This window comes from Salvelinus namaycush, chromosome 28 (assembly GCF_016432855.1).
Source record: "Salvelinus namaycush isolate Seneca chromosome 28, SaNama_1.0, whole genome shotgun sequence".
In the NCBI taxonomy this organism is placed as follows: domain Eukaryota; kingdom Metazoa; phylum Chordata; class Actinopteri; order Salmoniformes; family Salmonidae; genus Salvelinus; species Salvelinus namaycush.
This window is the reverse complement of record NC_052334.1, coordinates 22208433-22224772: the sequence shown is the minus strand read 5'-3', so window position 1 is coordinate 22224772 and position 16340 is coordinate 22208433. Positions and strand designations below refer to the sequence as shown.

The 16340-nt window shown below is 43.7% G+C and overlaps 1 pseudogene; it reads left to right on the top strand.

Annotated features, from left to right (window-relative positions):
• Positions 1-16340, top strand: part of LOC120023267 — a 104951-nt pseudogene that overhangs the window by 49081 nt on the left and 39530 nt on the right.

Genomic DNA, 16340 nt, shown 5'->3' with positions numbered 1-16340 from the left:
CCAAAGGACATCCAGGCAACTTGACACAACTGTGGGAAGCATTGGAGTCAATATGGGCCAGCATCCCTGTGGAATGCTTTCGACACCTTGTAGAGTCCATGTCCTGACGAAGTGAGGCTGTTCTGAGGGCAAAAGGAGGAGGGGTGCAACTCAATATTAGGAAGGTGTTCCTCATGTTATATGTGCTCAGTGTGTGTGTGTGTGTGTGTGTGTGTGTGTGTGTGTGTGTGTGTATATATATATGTATACATATGTGTGTGTGTATGTATGTATATATATATGTGTGTATGTATATATGTGTATGTGTGTATATATGTATGTATGTGTATATATATATATATGTATGTATGTGTATATATATGTATGTGTATATACAGTGGGGAGAACAAGTATTTGATACACTGCCGATTTTGCAGGTTTTCCTACTTACAAAGCATGTAGAGGTCTGTAATTTTTATCATAGGTACACTTCAACTGTGAGAGACGGAATCTAAAACAAAAATCCAGAAAATCACATTGTATGATTTTTAAGTAATTAATTTGCATTTTATTGCATGACATAAGTATTTGATCACCTACCAACCAGTAAGAATTCCGGCTCTCACAGACCTGTTCGTTTTTCTTTAAGAAGCCCTCCTGTTCTCCACTCATTACCTGTATTAACTGCACCTGTTTGAACTCGTTACCTGTATAAAAGACACCTGTCCACACACTCAATCAAACAGACTCCAACCTCACCACAATGGCCAAGACCAGAGAGCTGTGTAAGGACATCAGGGATAAAATTGTAGACCTGCACAAGGCTGGGATGGGCTACAGGACAATAGGCAAGCAGCTTGGTGAGAAGGCAACAACAACTGAAAATCATACAATGTGATTTTCTGGATTCCGTCTCTCACAGTTGAAGTGTACCTATAATAAAAATTACAGACCTCTACATGCTTTGTAAGTAGGAAAACCTGCAAAATCGGCAGTGTATCAAATACTTGTTCTCCCCACTGTATGTGTGTGTGTGTATGTGTATATATATACACGTGTGTATGTATGCATGTGTATATATATATATATATATATATATGTATATGTGTGTGTGTATATACAGTTGAAGTCAGAAGTTTACATAGATCTTAGCCAAATACATTTAAACTCAGTTTTTCACAATTACTGACATTTAAGCCTAGTAAAAATTCCCTGTCTTAGGTCAGTTAGGATCACCACTTTATTTTAAGAATGTGAAATGTCAGAATAATAGTAGAGAGAATGATTTATTTCAGCTTTTATTTCTTTCATCGCATTCCCAGTGGGTCAGAAGTTTACATACACTCAATTAGTATTTGGTAGCACTGCCTTTAAATTGTTTAACTTGGGTCAAACGTTTCGGGTAGACTTCCACAAGCTTCCCACAATAAGTTGGGTGGATTTTGGCCCATTCCTCCTGACAAAGCTGGTGTAACTGAGTCAGGTCTGTAGGCCTCCTTGCTCGCACACGCTTTTTCAATTCTGCCCACAAATTTTCTATAGGATTGAGGTCAGGGCTTTGTGATGGCTACTCCAATACCTTGACTTTGTTGTCCTTAAGCCATTTTGCCACAACTTTGGAAGTATGCTTAGGGTCATTGTCCATTTGGAAGACCCATTTGCGACCAAGCTTTAACTTCCTGACTGATGTCTTGAGATGTTGCTTCAATATATCCACATAATTTCCCTACCTCATGACGCCATCTATTTTGTGAAGTGCACCAGTACCTCCTGCAGCAAAGCAACCCCACAACATGATGCTGCCACCCCCGTGCTTCACGGTTGGGATGGTGTTCTTGGGCTTGCAAGCCTCCCCCTTTTTCCTCCAAACATAACAATGGGTCATTATGGCTGAACAGTTTCATCAGAGCAGAGGACATTTCTCCAAAAAGTGCCATCTTTGTCCCCATGTGCAGTTGCAAACCGTAGTCTGGCTTTTTTTATTGCAGTTTTGGAGCGGTGGCTTCTTCCTTGCTGAGCGGCCGTTCAGGTTATGTCGATATAGGACTTGTTTTACTGTGGAAATAGATACTTTTGTTTCTGTTTCCGCCAGCATCTTCACAAGGTCCTTTGCTGTTGTTCTGGGATTGATTTGCACTTTTCACACCTAAGTACGTTCATCTCTAGGAGACAGAATGCGTCTCCTTCCTGAGCGGTATGACGGCTACATGGTCCCATGGTGTTTATACTTGTGTTCTATTTTTACTTGCCAAAACTATAGTTTGTTTGTGGAGTGGTTGAAAAACGAGTTTTAATGACTCCAACCTAAGTGTATGTAAACTTCCGATTTCAACTGTATATGTGTGTGTGTGTGTGTGTGTGTGTGTGTATACTGAACCAAAATATCAACACTACAAATATCTTTATATTTATGTTTAGCCAACTTGGATCTATTTGCTAGCTTACAAGGTAGAACAGTTGATTTGTTATGAACACACCCTTCTGTCCGTCTCCAACTGTTTGAACAGCATGCGAGCCTGTCAACTTTGTTCACGTTTCAATTAAGTTCAATACCTTATATAATTGTTTTATGCATTTGGGATATCGAGCTAAAACATAAATTCAAATTATTTAAATATATCATCCAGTCCTACTTTGTATGTGACGCAACTGTGTTTGTCTTTGAGTGAGAATGCATGTGTGCGGCATACCAAAAAGAGCCAGACCTGTAACATCCAGGGGGGCTGTCTGCTGCTGTCCTCTCTCTCCCCGCTGCAGGTGATGTCTCACTGGGAAAAGTACATGTCCAAGGTCAGGTCTAAGCAGGGTGGAGGCCGAGGCCGTGGCCACACACTTCCCCTTCCACAAGTTCTTCTCCAACGCTCCCCAGCCTGTGTTCCACGGTCGCTCGTACGACGAAGACATGGACTTCGCCGAGGGCTGCTACCAACACATCAAGAAGATTTTTACCCAGCTGGAGGCGGCAGGCCACACACACACACACACACACACATCACATGTTTACCTAGCTAAAGGGATATACACACCATGAAGATCCTCACTCTGTCAGAGATAAACATGTCACAAACAAACACACACATACCATATTCCTCCCAGTCAGAGGTAAATCTGTCACACTGTCACACACATACACACCATGTCAGCAGTTCGGATGTTCCTCACGGGTCGTTAGCCATCTTTGTGTGTGTGTGTGTGTGGTGAAGTGGGAGTTGGAACGCTGAACACACGTGATTCTCTTTCCACAACTGATGCCATGACAGGTCTGCCCAGGCTCACATGTGATTGTTTCCATTCAGACCCTCTCTCCCACTCCTACTGGAGAAGTAGCCACTGTGACATCGCACTGAATCACATTTCAATGTTTTTTTGTGTGTTTCTGTTGTGATATTAGGAGTTTGTAATATGATGGGGATATAGTGAGATTCTTCCTTTTCATACTTTTCCACCCTCTTTATTAAATCTCTCTTTCTCTCACTCACTCATTCCCTCTGTTTGAGTGTGTTCTGTGAGACATTGGTTGGAATTACATGATGATTTGGTGACATGTCGCCTCCTCCCCTGACCCCATTGGCAGTGACACAGGACCTGCTGTCTGTCTCCACAGATGTGGATGGAAGGTAATAGGGCCTTTCACTCACCCTGCATTCCCTACACATACATTCCCTACACATAATACCGGACATTTGAGAAATTTACCGGACCCATATGCATTGGATACGTAACCTGATCTGGGTGTCCACTCACCGAGCTCAGAATGACAGAAATCACATTTAGATTATGCTAATTCATATTAAAAGAACAAGCCATTTGAGGATACAATGATATGCGGTTATGAACAGCAAAATAACTAGCATGTCAATCTACTATCCCCCATAGTAGAAAAGTTGACCTATTCTATTAGTCAGGAAGTTGAGAAAGAAGTAGCCTATTCCAAACAAAGTTTGGGGAAGTTGTTGTACGTAGATCCCAAATTCATACAAGTAGCAGGCCTAGTCCACATAATAAAAAATAAAAACAGCTATGAGTCTGATGCAACAGATCAGAACGGTTTGCTGAAAATGTTGATAAACTATTATTTCTTTACATTATAAGTACTGCAATGTGCACAAGGCAGTAGGCTACGCGGGAACGTTCGTTCCATAATGCAATTGGCGGGAAAACACTGCAAGTGGTTTCATGTGACTATTAGAAAAATATCCGTTATAAATTTTGAAAGACCTGAGTGGCGCAGCGGTCTAAGGCACTGCATCACAGTGCTTGAGACGTCACTACAGAGCCAGGCTGTGTCACAAACGGCCGTGACCGGTAGTCCCATAGGGCAGCGCACAATTGGCCCAGCCTCGTCCGGGTTAGGGGAGAGTTTGGCCGGGGGGGGGCTTCAAATAAAATGTTATTGGTCACATACACATATTTAGCATATGTTATTGCGGGTGTAGCAAAATGCTTGTTGCTTAGGAGCTAGAAGCAGAGCTGCTGTATCTGTCGGCAACATCTTCCATACTTGGCTCTTCACGCTCTAGCGACTCCTTGTGGCAGGCAGTGTTTCCTCCGACACATTGGTGCGGCTGGCCTCCGGGTTAAGTGGGCGGGTGTTAAGGAGCGCGGTTTGGCGGGTCATGTTTTGGAGAGCGCATGACTCGACCTTCGCCTTGATGGGTACTGAGTTCTTACTTGAAATATGAAATATCCTTATTCATGTTATTATATCAGAACTGAGGGTATGGAAATCTACTGAGTGAGAAAGTTTACATTCTGTCAGAACATGTTATTGTTAGATATCAGCTATCCTATGGAGAGGAGAAGGGCCACAGTCTGATTCAAGTCAATAGGACAGCCGTGAGTTGGAGGTGTAAGATAAAGTGAGAAAGAACAGGCATCACTAAAGTCCTGTCAAGAACAGAAATGTATTGACATTCCAGATGTGTAAGGAGGAGACTCAGCATTAGGAGGAAGGTATAAATATATGTGCTTGTGTAATTATGTCTTTGTCTTTGCAGCTGTTTGACCCAGTGGGTGAATAAACTTGGTTTGAGCTTTTCGTAGTCGCCCGTTCATTTTTTACTCTCTTTATTAAGAACCTGACAGCCTCTCCCAGGCCCGTTGGGTAGTTGCAGCGATGAGACAAGATCGTAATTGGATATGACGAAATTGGGGAGAAAAAATTTCTTTTTTTTTTGAAAGACGGGAAATCTAATATGCAACATCTAGCATGGATTGCTAAAATGACTAGGATTGTGTCTTTGGCTACTGGACAATGAAATAATTTTTATATAAAATAATTGCCTCCACGGTAATGGTCTGATTTTGGCTAGCCTACTTTGAAGCAAGGTAAGACATGCCTCATAATATGTAGGAAACGTTCAGGTTTCAAACAATTAAGTAAATCAAATCAAATGTTGCGCCGCCTTCACCACACTATCTGCGTGGGTGGACCATTTCAGTTTGTCAGTGATGTGTACACCGAGGAACTTAAAACTTTCCACCTAATCCACTGATGTCCCTTCGATGTGGATAGAGGAGTGCTCCCTCTGCTGTTTCCTGAAGTCCACGATCATTTGTTTTGTTGACGTTGAGTGAGAGATTGTTTTCCTGACACCGCACTCCGAGTGCCCTCACCTCCTCCCTGTAGGCTGTCTTGTCATTGTCGGTAATCAAGCCCACTACTGTTGTCGTCTGCAAACTTGATGATTGAGTTGGAGGCGTGCATGGCCACGCAGTCGTGAGTGAGCAGGGAGTACAGGAGGGGGCTGAGCATGAACCCTTGTGGGGCCCCAGTGTTGAGCGTCAGCGAAGTGGAGATGTTGTTTCCTACCTTCACCACCTGGGGGCAGCCCGTCAAAGTCCAGGAACCAATTGCACAGGGCGGGGTTGAGACCCAGGGCCTGATGATGAGCTCGGATGGTACTATGGTGTTGAATGCTGAGCTGTAGTCAATTAACAGCATTCTTACATAGGTATTCCTTTTGTCCAGATGGGATAGGGCAGTGTGATGGTGATTGCGTCGTCTGTGGACCTGTTTGGGCGGTATGCAAACGGAAGTGGGTCTAGGGTGGCCGGTACATTGGAGGTCTCTCAAAGCACTTCATGATGACAGAAGTGAGTGCAACGGGGCTGTAGTCGTTTAGTTCAGTTATCTTTGCCTTCTTGGGTATAGGAACAATGGTAGCCATCTTGAAGCATGTGGGGACAACATACTAGGATAGGGAGCAATTGAATATGTCCGTAAACACACCAGCCAGCTGGTCTGCACATGCTTTGAGGACGTGGCTAGGGATGCCATCTGTTCCAGCAGCCTTGTGAGGGTTAACATGTTTAAATGTTTTACTCACGTCAGCCACAGAGAAGGGGGGGGTGTCCTTGTTAGCGAGCCATGACGGTGGCACTGTATTATCCTCAAAGCGGGCAAAGAAGTTGTTTAGTTTGTCTGGAAGCGTGACGTTGGTGTCCGTGACATAGCTGGATTTATTTTTGTAGTCCAAGATTTCCTGTAGACCCTGCCACATAAATCTTGTGTCTGAGCCGTTGAATTGCGACTCCACCTTGTCCCTGTACTGGCATTTCGCTTGTTTGATTGCCTTTGGGCGGTAGTAGCTACACTGTTTATATTTAGACATATTCCCAGACCTCTTTCCATCGTTAAATACGGTGGATCGCGCTTTCAGATTTGCACGAATGCTGCCATCCATCCATGGTTTCTGGTTAACTTCTTATGGCTGCAATCCCAGTAACGGGATCGATATGACAACAGCCAGTGAAGTGCAGGGCGCCAAATTCAAACAACAGAAATCTCATCATTAAAATTCCTCAAACATACATGTGTCTTACACCATTTTAAAGGTAATCTTGTTGTTAATCCCACCAAAGTGCCCGATTTCAAATAGGATTTTCAACGAAAGCACCACAAACAATTGTTAGGCCACCGCCAAATCAGACAGTCATTTTTCCAGCCAAAGATAGGACAAAAAGCACAAATAGAGATCAAATTAATCACTAACCTTTGATGATCTTCATCAGATGACACTCATAGGACTTCATGTTACACAATACATGTATGTTTTGTTTGATAAAGTTCATATTTATATTAAAAAATCTGAGTTTACATTGGCGTGTTACGTTCACTAGTTCCAAAAACATCCAGTGATTTTGCATAGCCACATCGATTCAACAGAAATACTCATCATAAATGTAGATGATAATACAAATTATACACATGGAATTATAGATATACCTCTCCTTAATGCAACCGCTGTGTTGGAGTCAATCCGAAACCAGAAATTACATGATAAATATTCCCTTACCTTTGCTGATCCTCATCAGAATGCACTCCCAGGAAACCCAGGTCCACAATAAATGCTTGATTTGTTCGATAATGTACGTTATTTATGTCCAATTAGCTACTTTTGTTAGCGCGTTTGGTAAACAATTCCAAAGTCACGAAGCGCGTTCCCTAAAAGCTGACGAAATGTCCAAAAGTTCAGTAACAGTCAGTAGAAACATGTCAAACGATGTATTGAATCAATCTTTAGAATGTTGTTAACCTGTCTAGCACCCACATTCCACTGAAAAGGCAGCGCGCGAAATTCAAAAAATATTTTTGGGAAATATTTAACTTTCACACATTAACAAGTCCAATACAGCAAATGAAAGATAAACATCTTGTGAATCCAGCCAACATGTCCGATTTTTTTAATGTTTTACAGCGAAAACACCACGTATATTTATGTTAGCTCACCACCAAATACAAAAAAGCACAGACATTTCTTTCACAGCACAGGTAGCTTGCACAAAACCCCCAAATAGAGATAGAATTAATCACTAACCTTTGAAATTCTTCATCAGATGAGTCATATAACATCATGTTACACAATACATTTATGTTTTGTTCGATAATGTGCATATATATATATTAAAAAAATCTCAGTTTACATTGGCGCGTTACATGCAGTAATGTTTTGATTCCAAAACATCTGGTGATTTTGCAGAAATACTCATAATAAACATTGATAAAAGATGCAAGTGTTATTCACATAATTAAAGATAAACTTATCCTCTATGTAACCGCTGTGTCAGATTTCAAAATAAACTTTACGGAAAAAGATTAATCTGAGAACGGCGTTTTAGAGCACAATTCAGCCAAAGAAATAATCGCCATTTTGGTGTCAACAAAAGCTACAAAAACACTATAAATATGCACTTACCTTCGAATAACTTAATCAGAAGGCACTCCCAGGATTCCCAGATCGACAATAAATGACTGAAAAGTTCCATAAAGCCCATCATTTAGCCACTTGTTGTTAGCATGTTCATCCCAGGAATCCATTTCATGACGCACAAACAATCCATCCAGACAAAAACTCAAAAAGTTCCGTTACAGGTCGTAGAAACAGGTCAAATGATGTTTGCAATCCATATTTAGTATGTGTTTTACATTAATCATCAATAAGGATCCAACCGGAGAATTTCATTGTCTGAAGAAAGAGCATTGGCACGAGAGCTCTCTCTCTCCCTCGCGCGCAAATCCTGACTGAGAATTTCTGAGGACCACTCACTAGAACAGCTCCCATGAGCCCCTCCTTTATAGTATAATAATAAGACTAAAATCGAAAGACGACGACATCTAGTGGAAGCCCTAGGCAGTGTTTGTTCAGCCATATCTAGACAGGGTACCATTTGACACTGTTTTGAAAATCGACTTCTCATTTCCTGTTTTGACCTCTTCTCAGGTTTTTGTCTGCCAAATGAGTTCTGTTATACTTACAGAAATAATTCAAACAGTTTTAGAAACGTCAGAGTGTTTTCTATACAATAGTAATACTAATATGCATGTATTACCTTCTGGGACAGAGTAGGAGGAAATTTCGTTTGGGCACGCAATTTGTTCAAAGTGGAAACACTGCCCCCTATCCCTATGAAGTTTTAACATACATCTTGAATAACGTTCCAACCGGAGAATTACATTGACCTCAGATGAGCATGGAACAGAGCTCCCTCTCATGTCAAAGAATGGTCAGGTCATGGCAGACCTGACTAATTCCCCTCTCATTCGGCCCCCCTTCACAGTAGAGGCATCAGACAGAGTTCTACAGACTGTTGACATCTAGTGGAAGCCGTATAAAGTGCAAACTCATTCATATCTCGCTGTGATTTCAATGGGATCTTGGTTGAAAATCGACCAGCCTCAGAATTTCCACTTCCTGTTTGGATTTTTTCTCAGGTTTTTGCCTGCCATATGAGTTCTGTTATACTCACAGCCATAATTCAAACAGTTTTAGAAACTTCAGAGTGTTTTCTATCCAATACGAATAATAATATGCATATATTAGCAACTATGACTGAGGAGCAGGCTGTTTACTCTGGGCACCTCTGTGCACCTTTCATCCAAGCTACTCAATACTGCCCCTGCAGCCACAAGAAGTTAATGTAGGTTTTAAAAGCCACAGTGGGTGCAACATCTCCAATGCACTTCTTTATAAACGCACTCACCGAGTCAGCGAATAAGTCAGTGTTGTTCTCTGAGGCTGACCGGAACATATTCCAGTACGCGTGATCAAAACAATCACAAGTATATGTTTTCAAAATGCATACTGCCTCCAGCTCATTGCAAAGTGGTGTGTGAGGTGCTGATGAGGCCTGTCTTCCGGTGCCTATACATTTACTGTTTGAGATGCTGTAGCAGCAGCTCTCACACTGTCTGACAGATTTTCCTCTCAATGGCTCTGTTTCTATATGCTATAAGCGTGTAATAAATGAGATGCATAATGAATAAAGTGTACATTTGCCAATTTAATTCAACATAATTATGCAAATTAACCTATAGACTGATGAGCATGACAAGTCAAATGTATTTACATCGATTGGTATTTCCATTAATGAATAGGCTTAAAAGCATTATTTCGCAATGGTATTTTTTCTTGTTCTCCTGGACAATTGGCCGGCTGCAATTTTATTTATCGGCTTTTACGTTTTTTAGCGGCCAAAAGCCGGCACACTTGTATTCAGCCCCTCCTGGTTGCATCCAGTCTTTATATAGAGATAACAATAACATTAGAGATTTATGGGAGCCATACGAAGGCCTTGTAGAAGCAATAAAGAAGTTATTGGATGGAGGTAATATCCTAACATGTGTGGTCTTGATTTATCTGGTATCCCCCGCATCACTGGCTGCATCACATCAGACTGGAGCACTTTACTGTGTTCCTTCAGCTCAGCCTCTTCCATTATGGTGCTGCAGAGATATGTCTGTCTCCCCCCGCTCAGAGATGTTAGACTCTCCCTCTAGAATCACAGGAGAAGGAAAGTGATCCGCCTCGGTGCCTGTTTCCTACAAGGAGTGTTTAAAGATAAAGGTTGTGTTTATGAGATGCCATCTAAGCAGACGATGCCATCATACGCACAAGCCCACGCATACACACACACACAATCAGTTTCCCTGAATGAACTCAGCATGTACAGACATCTACCGCTTGGATTGCTCGACATCCATCCCAATGCCGTTGATCCTATTTCTTTTCTCCATTCTTTCTCTCCTTCCAGTCTGAGTGAATGCCCAGGGAGGGAAGAAATCCGGCTTCATTTCACCCTTCAACCGCTGAAGAACCACAGGCATTAAAACTAGAGCTAATTAATATTGCATGTTTTGATTGGGTTTAATGTTAAAATAGTAAAGCATCTAATATGAATATTCTCTAGTGCACTCAAAGGCTCCGCTTTTCTTTTCCTTTCAGGAAAACACCCCCAATCGTGCTTTTCCTATTCAGACCAGGCCTTGGAAGGGAATCTGTTGTGAAGTGCTTGGCTGCTCACTAAGCTTCTATTGAACACTAACCCATACCCTTTAAATTCTCACCCAGCCTGTCTCTGAGGCACCCACTCGGGCTTTATTGCTTAATTATACTACTCTTCCCTTTTGCGTCCAAGGATGATTGTCTTCCATCATGTATCATCTAATGACAAACATTTGCTCACTGTGGTGCAGCCCTTAGAACCAGTTGTCACTACCTGTCCATGCTGACAATTTAACCTCTAAACCTAACCCCAGACCTCTGAGCAGTCGTCTTACTAGTGTGTGTGGGTGGGTGGGTGGTCCCGTCCCCCAATCAGGAGTTCTGTGCCTTTGAGCTGTTGATGAGCGGACTGGACCGCTCCAAGTACCTGCTGGTGTAGGAGGTGGGGCCTCTGAAATGTTATTTAAAATGCAGATACACCCCCTGCCACCCCCACTAACTCCCTTTTTGATCCAGAAAAAATCCTGTACATAAAGATCAGACACATAGTACTCGAGTCAGAGGCAACTCGACAGTTACACTTCTTATCTTCTGTTTTCAGTATGACAACATCCTGATGGAGGACGCAGCTCAGATCCTGGCGATTGAGACCTTCATCCCTCTCCTGCTACAGGTAAATTACTACAGCCAGACCTGAAAAACCACCATAGCTAAACCCCTTTATTCAGGTCTAAAGCCCATCTTCAGGTCTATACCTGAAAAGAGAATTCCCTGTCACTCAGGATGAATAGGTCCGTCCAGTCTTTATAGAGCCCCACAGTGGAGGTGTCGTAATAGCCATAAAACCTTACGGTCAAACAGGGAAATGGTTCCTTTCATTTTCCCCATGGGGGATATTAGAAACACTTAAAATAAGGGCTGCGTTTTTTGTAGGCTTACTCTGGTGTGACGTTTTGATAACCTTGTAAATCTCTCTCGGACAAGGGGACTTTTACCAATATACAGTGCATTCGGAAAGTATTCAGACCCCTTGACTTTTTCCACATTTTGTTCCAGCCTTATTCTAAAATGGATTGAATTGTTTTTTCCCCCTCATCAATCTACACACAATACCCCATATTGACAAAGCAAAAACTGTTTTTTAGAAATGTTTGAAAATGTATTAAAAATAAGAAACTGAAATATTACATTTACATAAGTATTCAGATCCTTTACTCATTACTTTGTTGAAGCACCTTTGGCAACGATTACAGCCTCGAGTCTTCCTGGGTATGATGCTACAAGCTTGGCAAACCTGTATCTGGGGTGTTTCTCCCATTCTTCTCTGCAGATCCTCTCATTCTCTGTCCTTTCTCTGTTGTATGGGGAGCGTCGCTGCACATCTTTTTTCAAGTCTCTCCAGAGATGTTAGATTGGGTTCAAGTCCGGGATCTGACTTGGCCACTCAAGGACATTCAGAGACTTGTCCTGAAGCCACTCCTGCGTTGTCTTGGCTGTGTGCTTAGGGTCATTGTCCTGTTGGAAGGTGAACCTTTGACTTAGTCTGAGCGCTCTGGAGCAGGTTTTCATCAAGGATCTCTCCGTTCAGCTTTCCCTTGATCCTGACTAGTCTCCCAGTCGCTGCCACTGAAAAACATCCCCACAGCATGATGCTGCCATCACCATGCTTCACCGTAGGGATGGTGCCTGGTTTCTTCCAGATGTGGCGCTTGGCATTCAGGCCAAATAGTTAAATATTGGTTTCATCAGACCAGAGAATCTTGTTTCTCATGGTGTGAGAGTCCTTTAAGTGCCTTTTGGCGAACTCCAAGTGGGCTGTCGTACATTTTACTGAGCAGTTTTTTCCGTCTGGCCACTACCATAAAGGCCTGATTGGTGGAGTGCTGCGGAGATGGATGTCCTTCTGGAAGGTTCTCCCATCTCCACAGAGGAACTCTGGATCTCCGCCAGAGTGACCATCGGGTTCTTGGTCGTCTCCCTGACCAAAGCTGTCTCCCCTGATTTCTCAGATTGGCCGGGCAGCCAGCTCTAGGAAAAGTCTTGGTGGTTCCAAACTTCCTCCATCTAAGAATGATAGAGGCCACTGTTCTTGGGGACCTTCAATGCTGCAGATATTGTTTGGTACTCTTCCCCTGGTCTGTTCCTCAACACAATCCTGTCTCGGAGCTCTATGGACAATTTCTCCGACCTCATGGCTTTGTTTTTGCTCTGACATGCACTGTCAACTGTGGGACCTTATATAGACAAGTGTGTGCCTTTCCAATTCATCTCCAATCAATTGAATTTACCACAGGTGGACTCCAATCAAGTTGTAGAAACATCTCAAGGATGATCAATAGAAACAGAATGCACCTGAGCTCAATTTCGAGTGTCATCGCAAAGGGTCTGAGAACTTATGTAAATAAGGTATTTCTGTTTGTTATTTTTAATAAATTTGTCATTATGGGGGTATTGTGTGTAGATTGATGAGGAACATTTTTATTTAATCCATTTTAGAACAAGGCTGGAACGGAACAAAATGTGGATAAAGGAAAGGGGTCTGAATACTTTCGAATGTACTGTATTCTGCTCTATTTATGCTCAGATTCGTAAATGCTAATTGGCATCAAAGTAGTATGAAAAACTACAAATCCCTTTAAACTCCTGCACATCAGCTCTAGCTGATACCTTTGCTAACAGGTATTGTGTCCATTTAAAACTTGCACAAGACAGTTCACAGAATTGTCCATGTTTTTGGTGCCGACAGAGATGCCCGCCTCGCTTCACGTTCTCAGGAAACTATGCAGTATTTCGTTTTTTTATGTGTTATTTCTTACATTGTTACCCCAGGAAATCTTACGTTTTATTACATACAGCCGGGAGGAACTATTGGATATAAGATCAATGTCAACTTACCAACATTACGACCAGGAAAACGACTTTCCCGAAGCGGATCCTCTGTTTGGTCCACCACCCAGGACAATGGATCGGATCCCAGCCGGCGACCCAAAACAACGGCGCCACAGGAGGGGCAGAAGAAGCGGTCTTCTGGTCAGGCTCCGTAGACGGGCACATCGCGCACCGCTCCCAAGTTTACTACTCGCCAAGGTCCAGTCTCTTGACAACAAGGGAGACAAAATCCGAGCAAAGGTTGCCTTCCAGAGAGACATCAGAGATTGTAACGTTCTTTGTTTCACGGAAATGTGTCTCACTCGAGACACGCTATCGGAGTCGGTACAGCCACCTGGTTTCTTCACGCATCGCGCTGACAGAAACAAACATCTCTCTGGTAAGAAGAAGGGCGGGGGGTATGCCTTATGATTAACGAGACGTGGTGTGATCATAACAGCATACAGGAACTCAAGTCCTTTTGCTCACCTGACCTAGAATCCCTTACAATCAAATGTCGACCACATTATCTACCAAGAGAACTCTCTTCGATTATAATCACAGCCGTATATATCCCCCCAAGCAGACACATCGATGGCCCTGTATGAACTTCATTGGACTCTATGTAAACTGGAAACCACATATCCTGAGGCTGCATTCATTGTTGCTGGGGATTTTAACAAGGCTAATCTGAAAACAAGACTCTCTAAATGTTATCAGCATGTCGAATGCGCTACCCGGGCGGAAAAAATCCTGGACCATTGTTACTCTAACTTCCGCGACGCATACAAAGCCCTGCCCCGCCCTCCTTTCGGAAAATCTTACCACGACTCCATTTTGTTGCTCCCAGACTATAGACAGAAACTAAAACAGGAAACGCCCGTGCTCAGGTCTGTTCAACGCTTGTCCGACAAATCTGATTCCACACTTCAAGATTGCTTCGATCACTTGAACTGGGATATGTTCCGCATAGCGTCGGACAACAACATTGATGAATACTCTGATTTGGTTAGCGAGTTTACTAGCAAGTGCATCGGTGATGTTGTACCCACAGCAACTATTAAAACCTTCCCCAACCAGAAATCGTGGATTGAAGGCAGCATTCGTGCAAAACTGAAAGCGCGAACCACAGCTTTTAATCAGGGCAAGGCGAACGGAAACATGACCGAATACAAACAGTGTAGCTATTCCCTCCGCAAGGCAATCAAACAAGCTAAGCGTCAGTAGAGTCGCAATTAAACGGCTCAGACATGAGAGGTATGTGGCAGGGTCTACAGTCAATCACGAACTACAAAAAGAAAACCAGCCCCATCGCGGACCACGATGTCCTGCACCCAGACAAACGAAACAACTTCTTTGCTCGCTTTGAGGACAATACAGTGCCAACGACACGGTCCGCTACCAAAACCTGCGGGCTCTCCTTCACCGCAGCCAGTGTGAGTAAAGCATTTAAACGTGTTAACCCTCGCAAAGCTGCTGGCCCAAACGGCATCCTTAGCCGCGTCCTCAGAGCATGCGCAGACCAGCTGGCTGGTGTGTTTACGGACATATTCAATCAAACCTTATCCCAGTCTGCTGTTCCCACATGCTTCAAGAGGGCCACCATTGTTTCAGTTCCAAAGAAAGCTAAGGCAACTGAGCTAAATGACTATCGCCCCGTAGCACTCACCTCCGTCATCATGAAGTGCTTTGAGAGACTATTCAAGGATCATATCACCTCCACCCTACCTGACACCCTAGACCCACTCCAATTTGCTTACCGCCCCAATAGGTCCACAGACGACGCAATCGCAACCACACTGCACACTGCCCTAACCCATCTGGACAAGAGGAATACCTATGTAAGAATGCTGTTCATCGACTACAGCTCAGCATTTAAAACCATAGTACCCTCCAAACTCGTCATTAAGCTCGAGACCCTGGGTCTCGACCCCGCCCTGTGCAACTGGGTCCTGGACTTCCTGACGGGCCACCCCCAGGTGGTGAGGGTAGGAAACAACATCTCCACCCCGCTGATCCTCAATACTGGGGCCCCACAAGGGTGCATTCTCAGCCCTCTCCTGTACTCCCTGTTCACCCATGACTGCGTGGCCATGCACGCCTCCAACTCAATCGTCAAGTTTGCAGATGACACTACAGTGGTAGGCTTGATTACCAACAACAACGAGACGCCCTACAGGGAGGAGGTGAGGGCCTTTGGAGTGTGGTGTCAGGAAAATAACCTCACACTCAACGTCAACAAAACAAAGGAGATGATCGTGGACTTTAGGAAACAGCAGAGGGAGCACCCCCCTGTCCACATCGACGGGACAGTAGTGGAGAAGGTGGAAAGTTTTAAGTTCCTCGGCGTACACATCACGGACAAACTGAAATGGTCCACCCAAACAGACAGCGTGGTGAAGAAGGCACAACAGCGCCTCTTCAACCTCAGGAGGCTGAAGAGATTCGGATTGTCACCAAAAACGCTCACAAACTTTTACAGATGCACAATCGAGATGCATCCTGTCAGGCTGTATCACCGCCTGGTACGGCAACTGCTCCGCCCACAACCGTAAGGCTCTCCAGAGGGTAGTGAGGTCTGCACAACGCATCACCGGGGGCAAACTACCTGCTCTCCAGGACACCTACACCACCCGATGTCACAGGAAGGCCAAAAAGATCATCAAGGACAACAACCACCCGACCCACTGCATGTTCACCCTGCTATCATCCAGAAGGCGAGGTCAGTACAGGTGCATCAAAGCTGGGACCAAGAGACTGAAAAACAGC